The sequence below is a fragment of the Myxine glutinosa genome, chromosome 13 (genome assembly GCF_964187855.1).
Source record: "Myxine glutinosa chromosome 13, kmMyxGlut1.1, whole genome shotgun sequence".
Lineage (NCBI taxonomy): Eukaryota > Metazoa > Chordata > Myxini > Myxiniformes > Myxinidae > Myxine > Myxine glutinosa.
The window spans coordinates 57,144,718-57,162,344 of NC_136273.1; positions in this window are offsets into that span (position 1 = coordinate 57,144,718).

Consider the following 17,627-nt stretch of genomic DNA (forward strand, 5'->3'; position numbering starts at 1 on the left):
GTGAGGAATTTGGTTACACGGACTCATATTAGTGAGGAATTTGGTTACAAGGACTCATATTAGTTAGGAATTTGGTTTGAAGGACTCATATTAGTGAGGAATTTGGTTACAAGGACTCATATTAGTTAGGAATTTGGTTACAAAGACTCATATTAGTTAGGAATTTGGTTACAAGGATTCATATTAGTTATGAATTTGGTTACAATGACTCATATTAGTGAGGAATTTGGTTACAAGGATTCATATTAGTGAGGAATTTGGTTACAAGGACTCATATTAGTTAGGAATTTGGTTACAAAGACTCATATTAGTTAGGAATTTGGTTTGAAGGATTCATATTAGTGAGGAATTTGGTTACAAGGACTCATATTAGTTAGGAATTTGGTTACAAAGACTCATATTAGTTAGGAATTTGGTTACAAGGACTCATATTAGTGAGGAATTTGGTTACAAGGACTCATATTAGTGAGGAATTTGGTTACAAGGACTCATATTAGTTAGGAATTTGGTTTCAATGAGTCATATTAGTTAGGAATTTGGTTACAAGGAGTCATATTAGTTAGGAATTTGGATTCAAGGAGTCATATTAGTTAGGAATTTGGTTTCAAGGAGTCATATTAATTCGGAATTTGGTTACAAGGAGTCATATTAATTAGGAATTTGGTTTCAAGGAGTCATATTCGTTAGGAATTTGGTTACAAGGACACATATTCGTTATGAATTTGGTTACAAGCAGTCATATTAGTTAGGAATTTGGTTTCAATGAGTCATATTAGTTAGGAATTGGTTTCAAGGAGTCATATTAGTGAGGAATTTAGTTTCAAGGACTCATATTAGTGAGGAATTTGGTTACATGGACTCATATTAGTGAGGAATTTGGTTACAAGGACTCATATTAGTTCGGAATTTGGTTTGAAGGACTCATATTAGTGAGGAATTTGGTTACAAGGACCCATATTAGTTAGGAATTTGGTTACAAGGATTCATATTAGTTATGAATTTGGTTACAATGACTCATTAGTGAGGAATTTGGTTTGAAGGACTCATATTAGTTAGGAATTTGGTTTGAAGGACTCATATTAGTGAGGAATTTGGTTACAAGGACTCATATTAGTGAGGAATTTGGTTACAAGTACTCATATTAGTTAGGAATTTGGTTAAAATGACTCATATTAGTGAGGAATTTGGTTATAAGGACTCATATTAGCTGGGAATTTGGTTACAAAGACTCATATCAGTTAGGAATTTGGTTAAAATGACTCATATTAGTGAGGAATTTGGTTACAAGGACTCATATTAGTTAGGAATTTGGTTACAAAGACTCATATTAGTGAGGAATTTGGTTAAAATGCCTCATATTAGTGAGGAATTTGGTTACAAGGACTCATATTAGTGAGGAATTTGGTTACAAGGACTCATATTAGTTAGGAATTTGGTTTGAAGGACTCATATTAGTGAGGAATTTGGTTACAAGGACTCATATTAGTTAGGAATTTGGTTACAAAGACTCATATTAGTTAGGAATTTGGTTACAAGGATTCATATTAGTTATGAATTTGGTTACAATGACTCATATTAGTGAGGAATTTGGTTACAAGGATTCATATTAGTGAGGAGTTTGGTTACAAGGACTCATATTAGTTAGGAATTTGGTTTGAAGGACTCATATTAGTGAGGAATTTGGTTACAAGGACTCATATTAGTTAGGAATTTGGTTACAAAGACTCATATTAGTTAGGAATTTGGTTACAAGGACTCATATTAGTGAGGAATTTGGTTACAAGGACTCATATTAGTGAGGAATTTGGTTACAAGGACTCATATTAGTTAGGAATTTGGATTCAAGGAGTCATATTAGTTAGGAATTTGGTTTCAAGGAGTCATATTAATTAGGAATTTGGTTTCAAGGACTCATATTAGTTAGGAATTTGGTTTCAAGGAGTCATATTCGTTAGGAATTTGGTTACAAGGACACATATTCGTTATGAATTTGGTTACAAGCAGTCATATTAGTTAGGAATTTGGTTACAAGGACTCATATTAGTGATGAATTTGGTTTCAATGAGTCATATTAGTTAGGAATTGGTTTCAAGGAGTCATATTAGTGAGGAATTTAGTTTCAAGGACACATATTAGTGAGGAATTTAATTTCAAGGACACATATTAGTTAGGAATTTGGTTTCAAGGAGTCATATTAGTTCTGAATTTGGTTTGAAGGACTCATATTAGTGAGGAATTTGGTTTCAAGGAGTCATATTAGTTAGGAATTTGGTTACAAGGACTCATATTAGTTATGAATTTGGTTACAAGGACTCATATTAGTGAGGAATTTGGTTACAAGGACTCATATTAGTGAGGAATTTGGTTTCAATGACTTATATTAGTTAGGCATTTGGTTTCAAGGAGTCATATTAGTTAGGAATTTGGTTACAAGGACTCATATTAGTGAGGAATTTGGTTACAAGGACTCATATTAGTTAGGAATTTGGTTCCAACTCAAAGTTGATGTGGACCTTTGACTCCAGCATATCAAGTAGTGGAAGGTTGATGAAACTTCACCTTTCTCTCAAAGTATTCCCCTGATAAATGCACACACCTGTCCCATGATAAGGTAGCACCTTGATTCCATGTGTGCATAAGTCTTTGGTATGGTTTGGCAGCCATGTCTAGAGCATCTGGTTTGAATTCCTCATCATTCATAAAGTTAATGCTACCCAGATGTTCTTTGAGTGGTGAATAAAGATGAAAATCACAAGGTGCAAGTCCAGACTACATGGGGTATGATTTGCAACTTCCGAATCCATCTCTGCTGGAGAAGTTGTGGTGACATTGGGCCTAACATTATTGGACAGTAGTCATGTCTGAGACAGCACACCTGTCTACTTCGTTTGTATATTGCTCATTTCACCGCATTGGGCTGACAGGATGGTTAAGTGGTACGCACATCATCTGAGATGTCTAGCCTGGGTTCGAATCCCAACCCAGCCATAAACTGTCACACTGGTATTTAACAGGCAGGGTGATTCATCAATGTGTGTGCCATCCTTCAGATGGACGTTAAGCTGGGGGTCCTATCTGCCAGCATTTGTTCATGGATTTAAATATCCCATGGTGTTTTTCATAAAGAATAGGCGAGTTATCACCGGCAGCCTGAACAAATTACTAATTCCTGCTCCATCTCTTATCTTCCCCCATCCAAAACCTTGATCTATTCGACCCACGTTAATTCACCCCAGATCCACTTTTCTGCAATACCGACTTCTTTCCTGGCAGTGTCCATGTGTTTCATACCTCTCTAACCCCGCCGCCTTTCCATACCCCTCCCCTCAAGCCCTCTCCCTCCCACAGATCTCCCGATGTCCCTGTTCTCTGCTGTTGTACTTGTGTGCTTCCCTCTCTCTCCCCATCTTGTCTCCAGCTCCCTTTATTGTATGTTTTGTGTTTTTTTTTTTTTTTTTGTGATTGATGTTAGCTCTTACACGAGCTTCGATCTTGTATACAAAAAAATATGTCTCCACTCCATCCTGGCTAGCTTAGACTCTGCCTTGAAATGGACAAAGGTCTCATGGATCATCGCAATGTTCTTAATCAATCAGATCAACCCTCTGGTGGTGTTCCAGGATCCCTGTTTCAATGAGTTGCCTTTGGATGAAATGAGAGGTCATTTGGTACCCAACTTGGACCATCCAAGTGATAATAAACTATCGCTTCAAAACTTCCAACACCAACGTCAAATTCTTTGCAATTTTGCACTTTGTTGTCGTGTGATTGCACAACATTTTCTGTTCAACACGTTCAATGTTTGCTTGGGTGACAGCAGATGGTGGCATGTGAGAATGCTCAAGATTGCTCACCAATTCTCTACAAAACTACGCGAAAGACCCACGCACCACCAAATCAGCAACACAGTCTCTTGTGAATTTCAGTTGATTTGATGCTCTCCTTTACAAGGGGCTTGATGACACATCTCTGTTGTGCAACATTATTGACTATATGTTAGCTGCCATCTTAGTTTTACTCACAATGCTTTGAGTCACGTCGATATCACTTTCTTTATAACTTGCAATATAAATGCACAAAATTTCAGGATAGAATTACACAACTGTGTTAGCAGCTATCGGGGACGCCTCTTCGTGGTGGTTGTACCCCCTAACGCTAGTCCGGAACCAAATCTTCTCCATTCTTCCCTGCTGCCCGGATTCATCAAGGCAGCACGGTCATGGTCAGAGTGCCGACTGGTCCCCATGGACTGGTCCTTTCCCTCTCTCTCTCTCTTTCTCTCTCTCTAACTCCATCATGGCCCTGACTTCGTGAAGTTGGTGGTACACCATTCTGGATGTGGGGGATCTCTGGGTCGCTCCTGGGAGATCGATCGGCTGTCTCCGTGCCACTGGCTTGTTCAAGAGAACGGTCCGGGGCTAAACACCACCACCACCACCACCACCAACAACAACAACAACAACAACAACAACAACTACTACTGCATTATTTTTAAATGTTCTACTATAAAAGTCCACACCAGCCATGAACTGCTATCATAGTTGCCCGTTTCAAAAAAGAGAATAATAAAAGCTGTGCGACTTGAAGGGAGGATCTTCTGTTTAACTTCTATTTGAAGCCGAAATACTTAAACGCCACTTAAACGTGGGAATACTGGGTGAAATCGCATGGGGCTAATGATCTATGTGGTCATAAAAAACCAATACCACGGGTTTGGAGTCACAAACACAAGGTGGGTCGGACTGATAATGAGGGGCAGATGCAATCATACCTTTCGTCCCCTCTTGCCACGGTTTCCGGCCTTTCCCGGAGCACCCATGGGCCCCTGCAAGAGACGTGTGTCAGACTTAAAGCAGAATGACTGAGTAAGTAAACTTTCCTTCGAGAACAGAGGGAAGAAAGTTCAGAGTACGATTCACTCCTTCACTGCTATCTGATATTTGACTACATACATCTCCGACAATCCTACGACTGCGTGAAATGGATGTGCACATCCAAATGTAACCATATTACAATGAGTCATCAAAATGTTTCTTGACTTTCAGTCGAATATAAAACAATAGGTACCGTAAAAATGGGGGGAATAGGGACACAAACTGAAAAAAGTTCGGAAACTTTTTTCGCTGAAAATTGCTAACCATACTGATTTGTTGATATTTAAGTTGAAAGTGTTCTCTTGTTTTTTTAAAAAGCAACTTATAGTCCCTATTAACCCCATATATGGGTTAAATAGGAATAAATAGGATTTTTATGGCTGTCTCTATTCACCTTGTTTTACGGGTTAATAGGGACGGTCACTAATACAAAAAAATAATAATCAAGAAACAATCCTGAGTTTCCAACTTATTGCTAAATTGATAGCTCAGATGGATGCACATAATATGCACCCATAATACAGACTTGGCATTTAACATGGATTATATTTTTTTTCTTGACTTGGGTTTACTTTCTTAACTCAGTATATCAATCTGGTGAGTTTCTTTTACACTTTGGTGATTTATTTGTTAAAAGAACCATGTCACTGATTGTCTGTCGCAGCAAGAAGTCAACAACAGGATTATATCACAGGTGGCGTGGCAAAATGTACGGACAGGTGCATTTGATGATTGGCTTCACAGTCGGGTATACAAGGGTTGTTGCATTCTGTATTAGTGGAAAACAACTGCTGCACGTCTCCAAAAGTTATTGCCGCTTCCTCTGGAGATGGTCCGTCAACTCGACAATACTGTTTGTCATGGAGTAGTGGCTTTACGAAATTACGGCATGAAACAACGTGCTATTGCTCGGCAGTATGGCATCACTCAAGGTGAGGTGTCAAAGATCCTGAAACGAAATGCTCAGAGGGGTGTCCCTACTCCAATACCGAGGCCAGGACGTCCCCGCAGAACCACAAGGAGGGATGATCGCCAGCTGCACCGGTTAGTCCGCAATGGCCGTACCAAGTCAGCTAATCGGCTTAGGGCTGAGTGGGAGCAACTGACAAATGTGCCTGTATCCAGAAGGCTAGTCAACCAACGACTGGTTCAAGCAGGCTATCGTGCCAGGCATCCCCTGAGAAAGCCACGCCTGACCAGACAACACTGCCAGTGCCGATTGCAGTGGGCCAGACAGCACCGTCAATGGCAGCCAGGACACTGGAATCACGTGATCTTCAGTGACGAGTCTAGATTTCTGGTCTATCGTCAAGATGGCCACGTCCGAGTGCGCAGACAAGTGCATGGAGCCTGCAACAAAGATTGTATAGTGCCAAGAGTCCAAGCTGGAGGTGGTGGGGTGACCGTTTGGGCTGCTTTTCATGCAGGGGGCAAAACTGACCTGGTTGTTCTGAATGGAAACCTGAACCAGTTCAAGTACAGGGCCATTCTGGAAGAAACATTGCTTCCATTTGCTCGTGCAGCCTTTCGAGGAAACTTTGTCTTCCAAGATGACAATGCACGGCCTAATCGTGCTCGCATGATCCAACACTTTCTTGCTGACCGTGGTGTAGAGCATATGGAGTGGCCTGCCATGTCTCGGGATATGAATCCGATAGAGAACTTGTGGGAAGAATTAACGCGTCAAATCGACCACTTGGACCAGCAGCCGACCTCTGTGCGTGAATTGCAGCAGGCTATTGTCACTGCATGGCAAGCGATTCCTGTCCAAACCTTGGCAAATCTCGTGAAGAGCATGTCTCAACGTGTACGTGCCCTCCTGAATGCTGGTGGGGGTTACACGAAGTACTGAACTGTAATTTTACTGTCTGTAATCCCAGTCATAATTTAGCTTTTGTTTTTGTTAAAAAAAAATTGGGCTAATGTGCAAAATAAAGAGATACTTCTGGAAAACGTACAGAAGTTTAACACAGTACTGTCCATGAATTGAGTTCGATATCAGTTTACATCACTTTCAAGGATCAATTTATTTGTTTCAAAATGTCAAATGTGGTTTTTGTTTCTTTTAAAGGTCACATTAACAAAATCGAGAATAATTTCAACATAATTCCAATGAACTTTTGGTTCTAAGACATCTTGAAAAGTAAGTTCACCCCCACAAAAAAAATATTCCATATTAAATGCCAAGTCTGTATGAACCACGGTGCCAATGAAAAAAAAAATGGGATCAAAAGTTTCTCCAAACTGTCCCTATTTTTGATTATTATTTTTTTGTATTAGTGACTGTCTCTATTCACCCGTAAAACGGGGTGAATAGGGACAGCCATAAAAATCCTATTTATTCCTATTTAACCCATATATGGGGTTAATAGGGACTATAAGTTGCTTTTTAAAAAAACAAGAGAACACTTTAAACCCAAATATCAACAAATCAGTATGGTTATCAATTTTCAGCGAAAAAAGTTTCCGAACTTTTTTCAGGTTGTGTCCCTATTCACCTTGCTGTCCCTATTCACCCCCATTTCACGGTACCATTAAAATACGTTATTTTTCAGGGTGTCCCTGTTGGGTGAGGTGGGGCAAGATCCCCAACTCGCTTCCCCAAGATAGTTATACAACCTTTTTTGCACGGTCTGAGTCACATGGAGGAGCTACGATACAAATCACGAACACATATGTAGACAAATACACGAGACAACACTGGACTCGACTTCAGACAGAGCCGCTGACCTTTGGGGGGAAATGACGTAAATTCCGAGGCAATCTGGGTACAGGCGACGCCATCTTTGTGACGTCCCTTTTCTGCCTGTACTCCGTGAGGAAATTAAGGACAAATCTAAAACGTCCTGCCCCTCTCACCCCCAAGATACCAACCCACAGGGTTTGTCTGTGCATTATTCTCTAAATGCTGAGTGCCAAGCAAAGAAGCAGCAGGTGGAGGCCATTAAGCCCATCGAGCCTGCGCAATGGTTGCCAACTTATGGTTGTTTATCCGTACTCTATCCTTTTAAAGTGCTGAGCGTTAAGGAAGGAAGCAGCACTTTGAAGGAGCCCGGGCTCCAGCATGAGACGGACAAAATGACGGGCAGGACACAAACTCGTCCGAGAAGATATTTATTCTCAAAACCAACTCGGGAACACTGAAAAGCCCGTTTATTAGGCTGCATTATAAAGCACAACCAGAAACCGAAACCGAAACCGAAAGCCACGCCTCTCAAGCGAGGCGTGCTTCGGTGGTCACGTGATCAACAGGTGTAGCTGATTATACCCGCACGCGCGGCACGCTTTGGTGGTCACGTGACCAGCCACTCTGGCGCCGTGGTTCCCCGCCGGTGACGTCACCGGCTGGAGCAAGGAGATTCTGATGCTGGTCTTGCTTGGGGGACCCATGGGTCGCTACACACGCCCCCCCCCAGAATGGACTTGGTCCAGGGAGGTCAACCTGAGCGGGGTCCGGATGACCCGACCGAAACGACCCCTGGCCAGTCGCGGGGGGGGGGGGGGGGGGGTCAGGTGTGGTGGTGGGTGGTCGGACGGGGGGTGTATTGGACGGGGGGCGGCCGCGCCGCGGTGGTAGAGCCAGCCATGGCGGCTGGCCGACGTCCATGTGGGCCGGTTTGAGGCGGTCCAGCGAGATCCGGTCCGCCCGGCCGCCGATGCTGACGATGAAGGACTTGTTGTCCCGGCGTAGGACCCGGAAGGGTCCGTCGTAAGGTGGCCGGAGCGGCCCCCAGTGCGTGTCGTGGCGCACAAAGATGTACTCCGCCGTGCGGAGTGCTGGGGGGACGTAGGAGTGGGGGTCGCCGTGGCGGGACGTTGGCACCGGGGCGAAACGTTGGGCGGCCTCCTGGAAGTCCGTGCGCTGGCGCGCGGCGGACCAGGGGCTGGTGGCGTCGGGCACGAACTCGCCCGGGACACGGAGAGTCTGGCCGTACAACAGCTCGGCGGTGGACGCCTGGAGGTCCTCCTTGGGGGCCGTGCGGAGGCCCAAAAGGACCCACGGGAGCCGGTCGGCCCACCCGTCGTCCTGGAGGCCGGCCTTCATGGAGCGGTGAAACCGCTCACACAACCCGTTGGCTTGGGGGTGGTAGGCCGTGGTGCGGTGCAGAGTGACTCCAAACGAGCGGGCGACCGCGCCCCAAAGTTCGGACGTGAACTGTGGGCCGCGGTCGGACGAGATGTCCGCCAGTGCGCCGAAGCGCGCGACCCAGGTGGCGATGAACGCCTGCGCCACGTCGGCGGTGGTGGTGGAGGTGAGGGGCACGGCCTCCGGCCACCTGGTGGTCCTGTCCACCATGGTGAGCAGGTGGGTGAACCCCCGCGATGGGGGCAGGGGACCCACCAGGTCCACGTGGACATGGTCGAAACGCCGCTCGGGCACGGTAAAAGGAGCCAACGGAGCCAGGGTGTGACGGTGGACCTTGGCCCGCTGGCAGGCTGTGCAGGCGTTGGCCCAGTCGCGGACGTCCCGTCGCAACCCGTGCCAGACGAAGCGTGCCGACACCAGCTTCTGGGTTGCCTTCCGGCCTGGGTGCGAGAGGTCGTGGAGGGAAGCGAAAATGCGGCGCCGCCAGGAGACTGGCACGACGGGGCGCGGTCGGCCTTGGGAGACGTCGCAAAGCAGGACCGTGCCCGCGAAGGGGACGTCAGCCAAGCGGAGGCCCGTGTCTGCCACCCTGAGCGCCTGCACCGTGCCGTCGGTGGCTTGGTCCATCGCCATCAGGGCGAAATCCACGCCGAGGTGGACGGCGTTGGCGCCGGCCCGAGAAAGGCAGTCGGCCATGGTGTTGTCTTTCCCGGCGACGTGCCGGATGTCCGTGGTGTATTCCGACACGGCGGAGAGGTGGCGCTGCTGGCGGGCCGACCATGGCTCCGTGACCTTGGCCATTGCGAAAATCAATGGCTTGTGGTCGACAAAGGCCGTGAATGGGCGGCCCTCCAGGAGGTGGCGAAAATGGCGGACGGCCAGGTACAGCCCGAGGAGCTCGCGGTCGAACGTGCTGTACTTCAGCTCGTTGGGCAGGAGTTGCCGGCTGAAGAACGCGAGCGGCTGCCAGGCCCCGTACACCCATTGTTCATGGACCGCGCCCACAGCGTAGTCGGAGGCGTTCGTGGTGAGGGCGATGGGGGCATGGGGTACCGGGTGGGCCAGCAGCGTGGTGTTGGCGAGGGCACGTTTCGCGCCGGCAAAAGCCGCGTCCATGTCCGTGGACCAGACGACGTCGTGCTTCGCCGGCTGGCCACGGAGGGCGGCGTACAAGGGCCGCATGAGTTGCGCCGCTCGGGGCACGAAGCGGTGATAGAAGTTCACCATCCCGAGGAACTCCTGCAGCGCCTTGACGGAGCGGGGGCGCGGGAAAGCGGCGATGGCCTTGACTTTGGCCGGCAGCGGCACAACGCCGTTCCGGGTGATGCGGTGGCCGAAAAAGTCGATCGTCGCCGCACCAAAGTGACATTTGGCCGTGTTGACAATCAAGCCGTGCTCGCTGAGGCGGCCGAAGAGCGTCCGGAGGTGGAGGAGGTGCTCGGCTCTGGACGTGCTGGCGACGAGGATGTCGTCCAGGTAGGTGAAGACTGAAGAGGAATGGCAGGTCGCGCAGCACGCCGTCCATCAGGTGCTGGAACGCCTGCGCCGCGTTTTTGAGGCCGAAGGGCATCTGGAGGAACTCGAAGAGGTCGAAGGTGTGATCACGGCCGTCTTTGGGATGTCGGCTGGGCGGACGGGCACCTGGTGGTACCCCCAAATCAGGTCCACTTTAGAAAAAATGGTCCGCCCCGCCAACCGGGCGGAAAAATCCTGGATGTGCGGGATGGGGTACCTGTCGGGGGTAGGGGCGTCGTTGAGGTGGTGGTAGTCGCCGCATGGCCGCCATCCGCCCCCCGGCTTCGGGACGATGTGCAACGGCGAGGCCCAGGCGCTCCAGCGCCGTGACCTCGGCCTTGGCGACGGCGAGTTTGGCGGGGTCGAGACGGCGAGCCCGGGCGTACACCGGCGGGCCCGTAGTGGGGATGTGATGCTCGATGCCGTGCCGCACCGCGATGGCCGAAAACGTCGGCCGCATGAGGGCCGGGAACTCCGCGAGGAGACGTGCGAAGTCGTCCGCCAATGGGAGGGCGCAGGAAAACTCGGTGGGTGCGGCCCGGCTCAAGGCGCACGCCAGGGAGCTGAAAGTCTCGGCGTTGACGAGACACAGGCGTTTCACGTCGACCAGCAGCCCGTGGGCGCACAGGAAATCGGCCCCGAGCAAAGCCATGGGGACGTCCGCCGTCACGAACTCCCAGTGAAAGAGCTGGCTGCCGAAGCGGAGGGCGACGGTGCGTGGGCCGAAGGTGCGGATGGCGGAGCCGTTGGCTGCGACCAGTGGGGGGCCGCAAACGGCGGCCCGCCTGTCCTCCGCCGAAGCGGGAATGACGCTCAGCTGGGTGCCGGTGTCGCAGAGGAAACGCCGGCCCAACGCTCAGTCCGCGATGAACAGCAGGTTTCCGGAACGGCCGGCGTTCATTGCTGGGAGGGAACGCCAGCTCGCCCGTTTCCCAACTTGCCGAACGTGCATGGGGGTCGGCATGATCGGGCTTGCCACCCGAACGTGGCGTGGAAATAGCACCAGGCCGGGTCGGGCGGGGGCTCCGGTCGACGCGTCGGGACCGGGCGACGCGGCGTCGCCGCTGTCAGTCGTGCCGGCCCGGTGGTCTCCGGGAAGGAAACTGCGTCGCGGGCGTCGGGCGGGTGGGCGGGAAGGCTCCTGGCCGCCACCCCGACGAGCTGGCTCGCCGCTCCGGCGAGCTGGCTTGCCGAAGCGATCTTGTCGGCGTCCTTGGCGAGGTCGCGGGGGTTTACGATGGTCGTACCTGCCAGGGCGACCCGTACCGGGGCCGGGAGCTGGCGAAGAAAGAGCTCCTGAAACAGGAAATCCGAGGGGTGCTCGCCGTGCAACGTGAGCATGTAGTCCATGCGCTCGGACGGGCGCGTATCGCCGAGCTCAGGTAGGTCGAGCAGGCGTCGTGCGTGCTCAGCCGGGGAGAGGGCGAACGCGCCCAGCAGAAGTGCCTTGATGGCGTCGTACTTGCCGTCAGCGGGCGGGTTCTCGAGGAAGCTCAGGCAGCGGGCGGCGGTCGCGGAGCCGAGCGCAGCGACCACGTAATGGTAGCGGGTGGCGTCCTCCGTGATGCCATGCAGGGCGAACTGGGAGTCCGTCTGCGCGAACCAGACGGCGGCATGTGCTTCCCAGAAGGTGGGCAGCTTGAGGGACACTGCGGTGTCCATCGCGTGTTGCAAATTTGGGGTCACCTGTGAAGGAGCCCGGGCTCCTGCATGAGACGGACAAAATGACGGGCAGGACACAAACTCGTCCGATAAGATATTTATTCTCAAAACCAACTCGGGAACACTGAAAAGCCCGTTTATCGGGCTGCATTATAAAGCACAACCAGAAACCGAAACCGAAACCGAAAGCCACGCCTCTCAAGCGAGGCGTGCTTCGGTGGTCACGTGATCAACAGGTGTAGCTGATTATACCCGCACGCGCGGCACGCTTTGGTGGTCACGTGACCAGCCACTCTGGCGCCGTGGTTCCCCGCCGGTGACGTCACCGGCTGGAGCAAGGAGATTCTGATGCTGGTCTTGCTTGGGGGACCCATGGGTCACTACAACTTATTATTAGTCCTCTACCGGTGTACACCGGAGGGGACTAAAGGTTTGCACTCCGTCCCTCCGTCTGTCAGTCCGTCAGTCCGTCAGTCCGTCAGTCCGTCAGTCCGTCAGTCCGTCAGTCCGTCAGTCCGTCAGTCCGTCACGCAAAGAACAGTTCTCCGGACTTTTTTTTTCTAAACTCTTAATGCTAATGGTTTCAAACTTGGCACATGGTTTCCTCATGATAAGTTACAGATCAAGTTCGAACTTCACGACGTTTCGACCATTTTTGACAAAGTTATGGCACTTTGAACTTTGGTAATTTCCCCAACAGTTTTCTGGACGACAGACTGCCGGTAGGGGACATGTATTGCAGCGCAATACTCAGAATGCTTGTTAATCCACTACCGGTATACACCGGAGGGGACTATAGGTTTTTTTTCAAGTCTTTGGTGTGATTCAGCCAGGGTTCGAACCGCCGACCGCCCAGACTCAGAGCAGACACTCGGCCCACAACGACACTCGTTGTTTAACACATTTTCTTGGTCCTTTTGTTCTGTACACTGAACATTTTGTATTTAATAACGCCGGCTATACCATCATCCAGAGAACCCTCTGGGTGTGGACATTTAGGGTACGGAACATATAACCAAGAACGAGGATGATACATGGGTGTGGTGGTTGGGGGAGCTTGCACCACCTTTCTCAACAGGGGCATCCTCCCCACCTGACTCTTTTCAAACTGTTTTACCTTCTCATGCAAAAGTCACTCTTTTTCTAACTTTGTGTTAAGCCATAGCCCGAGTGTTCATTCCTCATATGGTCAAATAATTCATGGTTCACACGTTCGTAAAATGGAAGGGTGAAACTTTTGGAATAATCCCACACAGTTCCATAATAACAGCCCTATAAGGTAACCATTGTGGCACCATTTCCACGAGGCAAGCCATAGCGGGTGGATTGAGCAATTGCTGTCAGTTTAAATCACTTGGACAACTGTCTCATATAATATGTCCTTTGTCTTTGAAAATAAAAATAAGAAGCTATATTATAACTGTGTTTATATACCTGCACTCCAGGTATCCCGGGCTGCCCTCTCGCTCCTGGCACTCCAATTTCACCCTTCAAAGGAAATAAATATAGAAATGGCAATTGTAATTGATGATAAATTACCTGTATGGAATGGATCAAAACAAAAACATGAAACCTCCTATTCCTAAAACTTGTCATTCTGTACATTGTCGACAGTTTATTGTTTCACTTATCCCTGTGGTCAATAGATTTACTAATCACTATCAGGTGATGTCATTTTTATTGTGCTCATGCATATGTTATGCAGACAGGGAGCAGCATTTATAAAAAGCCGTCTCGGCAACCAGACGTCTCGATAACTAGACGTTTAGGCAACCAGACATCTCGGCAACTAGACGTCTAGACAACCAGACGTCTCGATAACTAGACGTTTAGGCAACCAGACATCTCGGCAACTAGACGTCTAGACAACCAGACGTCTCGATAACTAGACGTTTAGGCAACCAGACATCTCGGCAACTAGACGTCTAGACAACCAGACGTCTCGATAACTAGACGTTTAAGCAACCTGACGTCTTGGCATCCAGACATCTCGGCAACGAGACATCTCGGCAACCAGACGTCTCGGCAACCAGACGTCTAGGCAACCAGACATCTCGGCAACCAGACGTCTAGACAACCAGACGTCTCGATAACTAGATGTTTAGGCAACCTGACGTCTTGGCATCCAGGCATCTCAGCAACGGGACATCTAGGCAACCAGACGTCTCGGCAACCAGACGTCTCGGCAAACCAGACATCTCGGCAACCTGAAGTCTCGGCAACCAGACGTCTCAGCAACCAGACGTCTCGGCAACCTGAAGTCTCGGCAACCTGAAGTCTCGGCAACCAGACGTCTCGGCAACCAGACGTCTCGGCAACCAGACGTCTCGGCAACCTGAAGTCTCGGCAACCAGACGTCTCGGCAACTAGACGTCTAGGCAACCTGAAGTCTCGGCAACCTGAAGTCTCGGCAACCTGAAGTCTCGGCAAGCAGAAAACTTGATGGCTCAGAAATCTGAAGAATAGGCAACCTGACATATAGCTTCCCATTTTCCCGTCTCTCAGTTTTGCTTTGACAAAGGGTAAGGCCCGAAACGTAATCACCTTTTCATATTTCACAGTGGATAAATCAACTATTTTCTTCTTGACATTTAGGCAACCTGACGTATAGGCAGCTTAATGTATAGGATAGGCATCATTGGCAGCAGGATGCTGAATGCGAGTTTTTTTTTCTGGTACATGGTACTGGTACATGCCAGACAGATCTGGTACATGCCAGACAGATCTGGTACATGCCAGACAGAAATGACCAACGTGCTACTCAAACCTGATTCCAGGAGAGATTTTCCGTAAAAAGATCGGGCACTGTCATTTCAATCAAAAACATCGGACCTGATTGCTTTTGTGATCCCCGATCCATTGCATTTTGTATACACCGCCGACTACGCTTGATTATAGTAAGGCCAAGAGGTTCCTGAAGGGAAAGCTGGTACGATCAAGTCATGGAATAATCATGTTATGCTTTTGATACCACACCAACCAAGTCTATAAATGCTCATCATAGAACTCTTAAACAAGGCTCTTGATGGAGACCCAGGATCAATGGCTGAGTAAATTCAACATTCTCATTGGTTGAAAAACTCCAATTTGCTGCTCAGGTTCCTATAATCGTAACACGTGGCCAACGAGGATAGGAAAATTGACAATTATGGAACTGCCATTGTGTACATGTGATTCAAAATCGCAGCACCAGTTCATTATAATATAATGAAGGCCGGATGTGAGGATGTACCTTTACTCGTGTCTACATTTCCTTGTGCAAATCTATGTAATGTGAGACAATTGCCACGTATGAAGTAGTAAACATCAACATGTCTCATAAAGTTCCATCTTAAGCTCAAATAAATACGCATGGATGAGGAAAACGAAACACACAGAAAAAGCTAAAATTATAAGCAAAACAACAACATGACAACAATGGTTCATTATGAACGTAGAGGATTACCTGTCTTCCTGGAGATCCTGGTGCTCCTCTGGGTCCTGGTTGACCATCCTCTCCCTGCATGCAACAATAGAGTGGTACGCATGAGGGACCAGACATGACAACATTCGATTCAGTGATCGACCATAGACAATAATATTATTTAATTATTTTTCTCGGCTAAATGCCCGACAATTCTGCTGATGATCTATGTGCTAGTATTAAGACCAACAATTTCCCAAACTTCAGTGTATAAATCCTTTTTGTGACATGTTTTGTACACTCACTTTTTCCCTTTAACATATGTTTTTAAATGTGGAATTTTCCACGAGTGGGCTGTTGACGCGTTATCAACGGAGGTCCGTGGTTCGAGCCCGGCATTGAGTCAGAATTTTTTCACACTTAACCCCTCGCAGGAATTTGAATCCTGTTTATAAAATTGTGTATATATATATATATATATATATATATATATATACATATATATATATATATACATACATACATATACTGTATATATGTTGTTACGTTTGTGGGGGGTAAACAAATAAATACCTCACAGCTCACAGAGCTCAAAAAAACAGCTCACTGCACCGCCAGGGCCGAAAGAAACAGCATTTACCGATTGTCACGTAAATCCCCCCTCATGACCGCCGACGTCATCTGAACATTCCCGAACAGAGATTAGATTCCGCCCCCCCCCCCCCCCCATGACTCGTAACGAGGAGGTCACGCCACGGCCTTCGTGATTGGTGGAGGCACGATGAGATTATTGAGTAGCGCTCGATGATTGGGCAGAGTGTGGAGCTGGAGGAAAAAGACATGGTCTCGCCATTTTTGGTCTCTTGGTCCTGGCGTTTGTTGGAGGCAGTCGCATTCTCTCTATCTCTTTGTCCCGACATTCGTCGAAGGCGGTCACATCTATTTTCCTCTTTTTGTCCTGGTCGCGTTGGCAAATGGCTGCGTCTCAGGCCGTGTCCATTTGTGAAGCTTTGAATAGTGGAGGGAAGAGGAAGAGAAAGAGGTCTCACCCTTGCTAATTCTCTCACCTCGGTCACACGAGCAAACGGTCATTTTTATGGCCTCACGTGCGCCTGCGGAGACGTGCCAAAGCTTTGGTGGAACTTTTGCGATTGAGAGAAGGAGAAATAAGGCAGCGGTTTGCGGTGCTCTTGGCGCGTCGGTCCAGAGCGGGAGAGGACTGGCCACATTAAATCCCTTCACGTTTGTGGCAACACGGAGAGGAGCTTCACGCCATCATGTGCATCTTTCCCGTGCGTAGCTTCGGGGCACTTTGGGCTGCCGACTTCATTCGACGGCCTCGCTTGAACAACAACACTAAGTGCTGGCATTATAAACACCATTTTATTTTAATTTTATTTCTCCCTGTGTCTGTAATTTAGTCCGCATGGAGGGTCCCTCACCTTACTATTACTATTACGCCTCACCTCACCTTACTATTATCACCTTACTATTACTATTAGTTTTTACCTCAACATTTTTATTGTTTTTGCATTTATTTTCATAAAATTCACTATTTGTTGCATTTTACTTTTCTTGTCATGGTTTGTTTCTTTGTCTTGTGGCCTCGGAATAACCCCGTGTGTTCCCGATCAGATAAGACTTCGAACCTTCTCGCTCACGCGAAAAGATAATCCCGCCAAGTTTGAAATACGCCTCGGAGTTAAAGCTCGTTTCGGTCATTCGTCCTCTTGGGGTGTTAACCCTTGGTATGCGACAATACATATATACATATACGAGGGCCAGTCAATAAGTAACTTTAAAATGGCGATATAAATTCGACAATGTAATGTGTGTAGTTGTAGACGACATGGTATATGTTTTGCGTGTTTTAGATCTGGCAACATTGAGCGTATGATGTCAGTAGAGCAGTTCCAAGATGGCGGCTCCCTTAGAAGCAGGCACCAGGGAGGAGTAACGTTCTGTCATCCGTTTCTTGGGAAGTGAGGGTGTGGATCCCAGTGAAATCCATCGCACAATGAAGATGCAATATGGTGACGCATGTTTATCGCTGCAGCAGGTGATATTTGTGTGTAGGAACAGGACA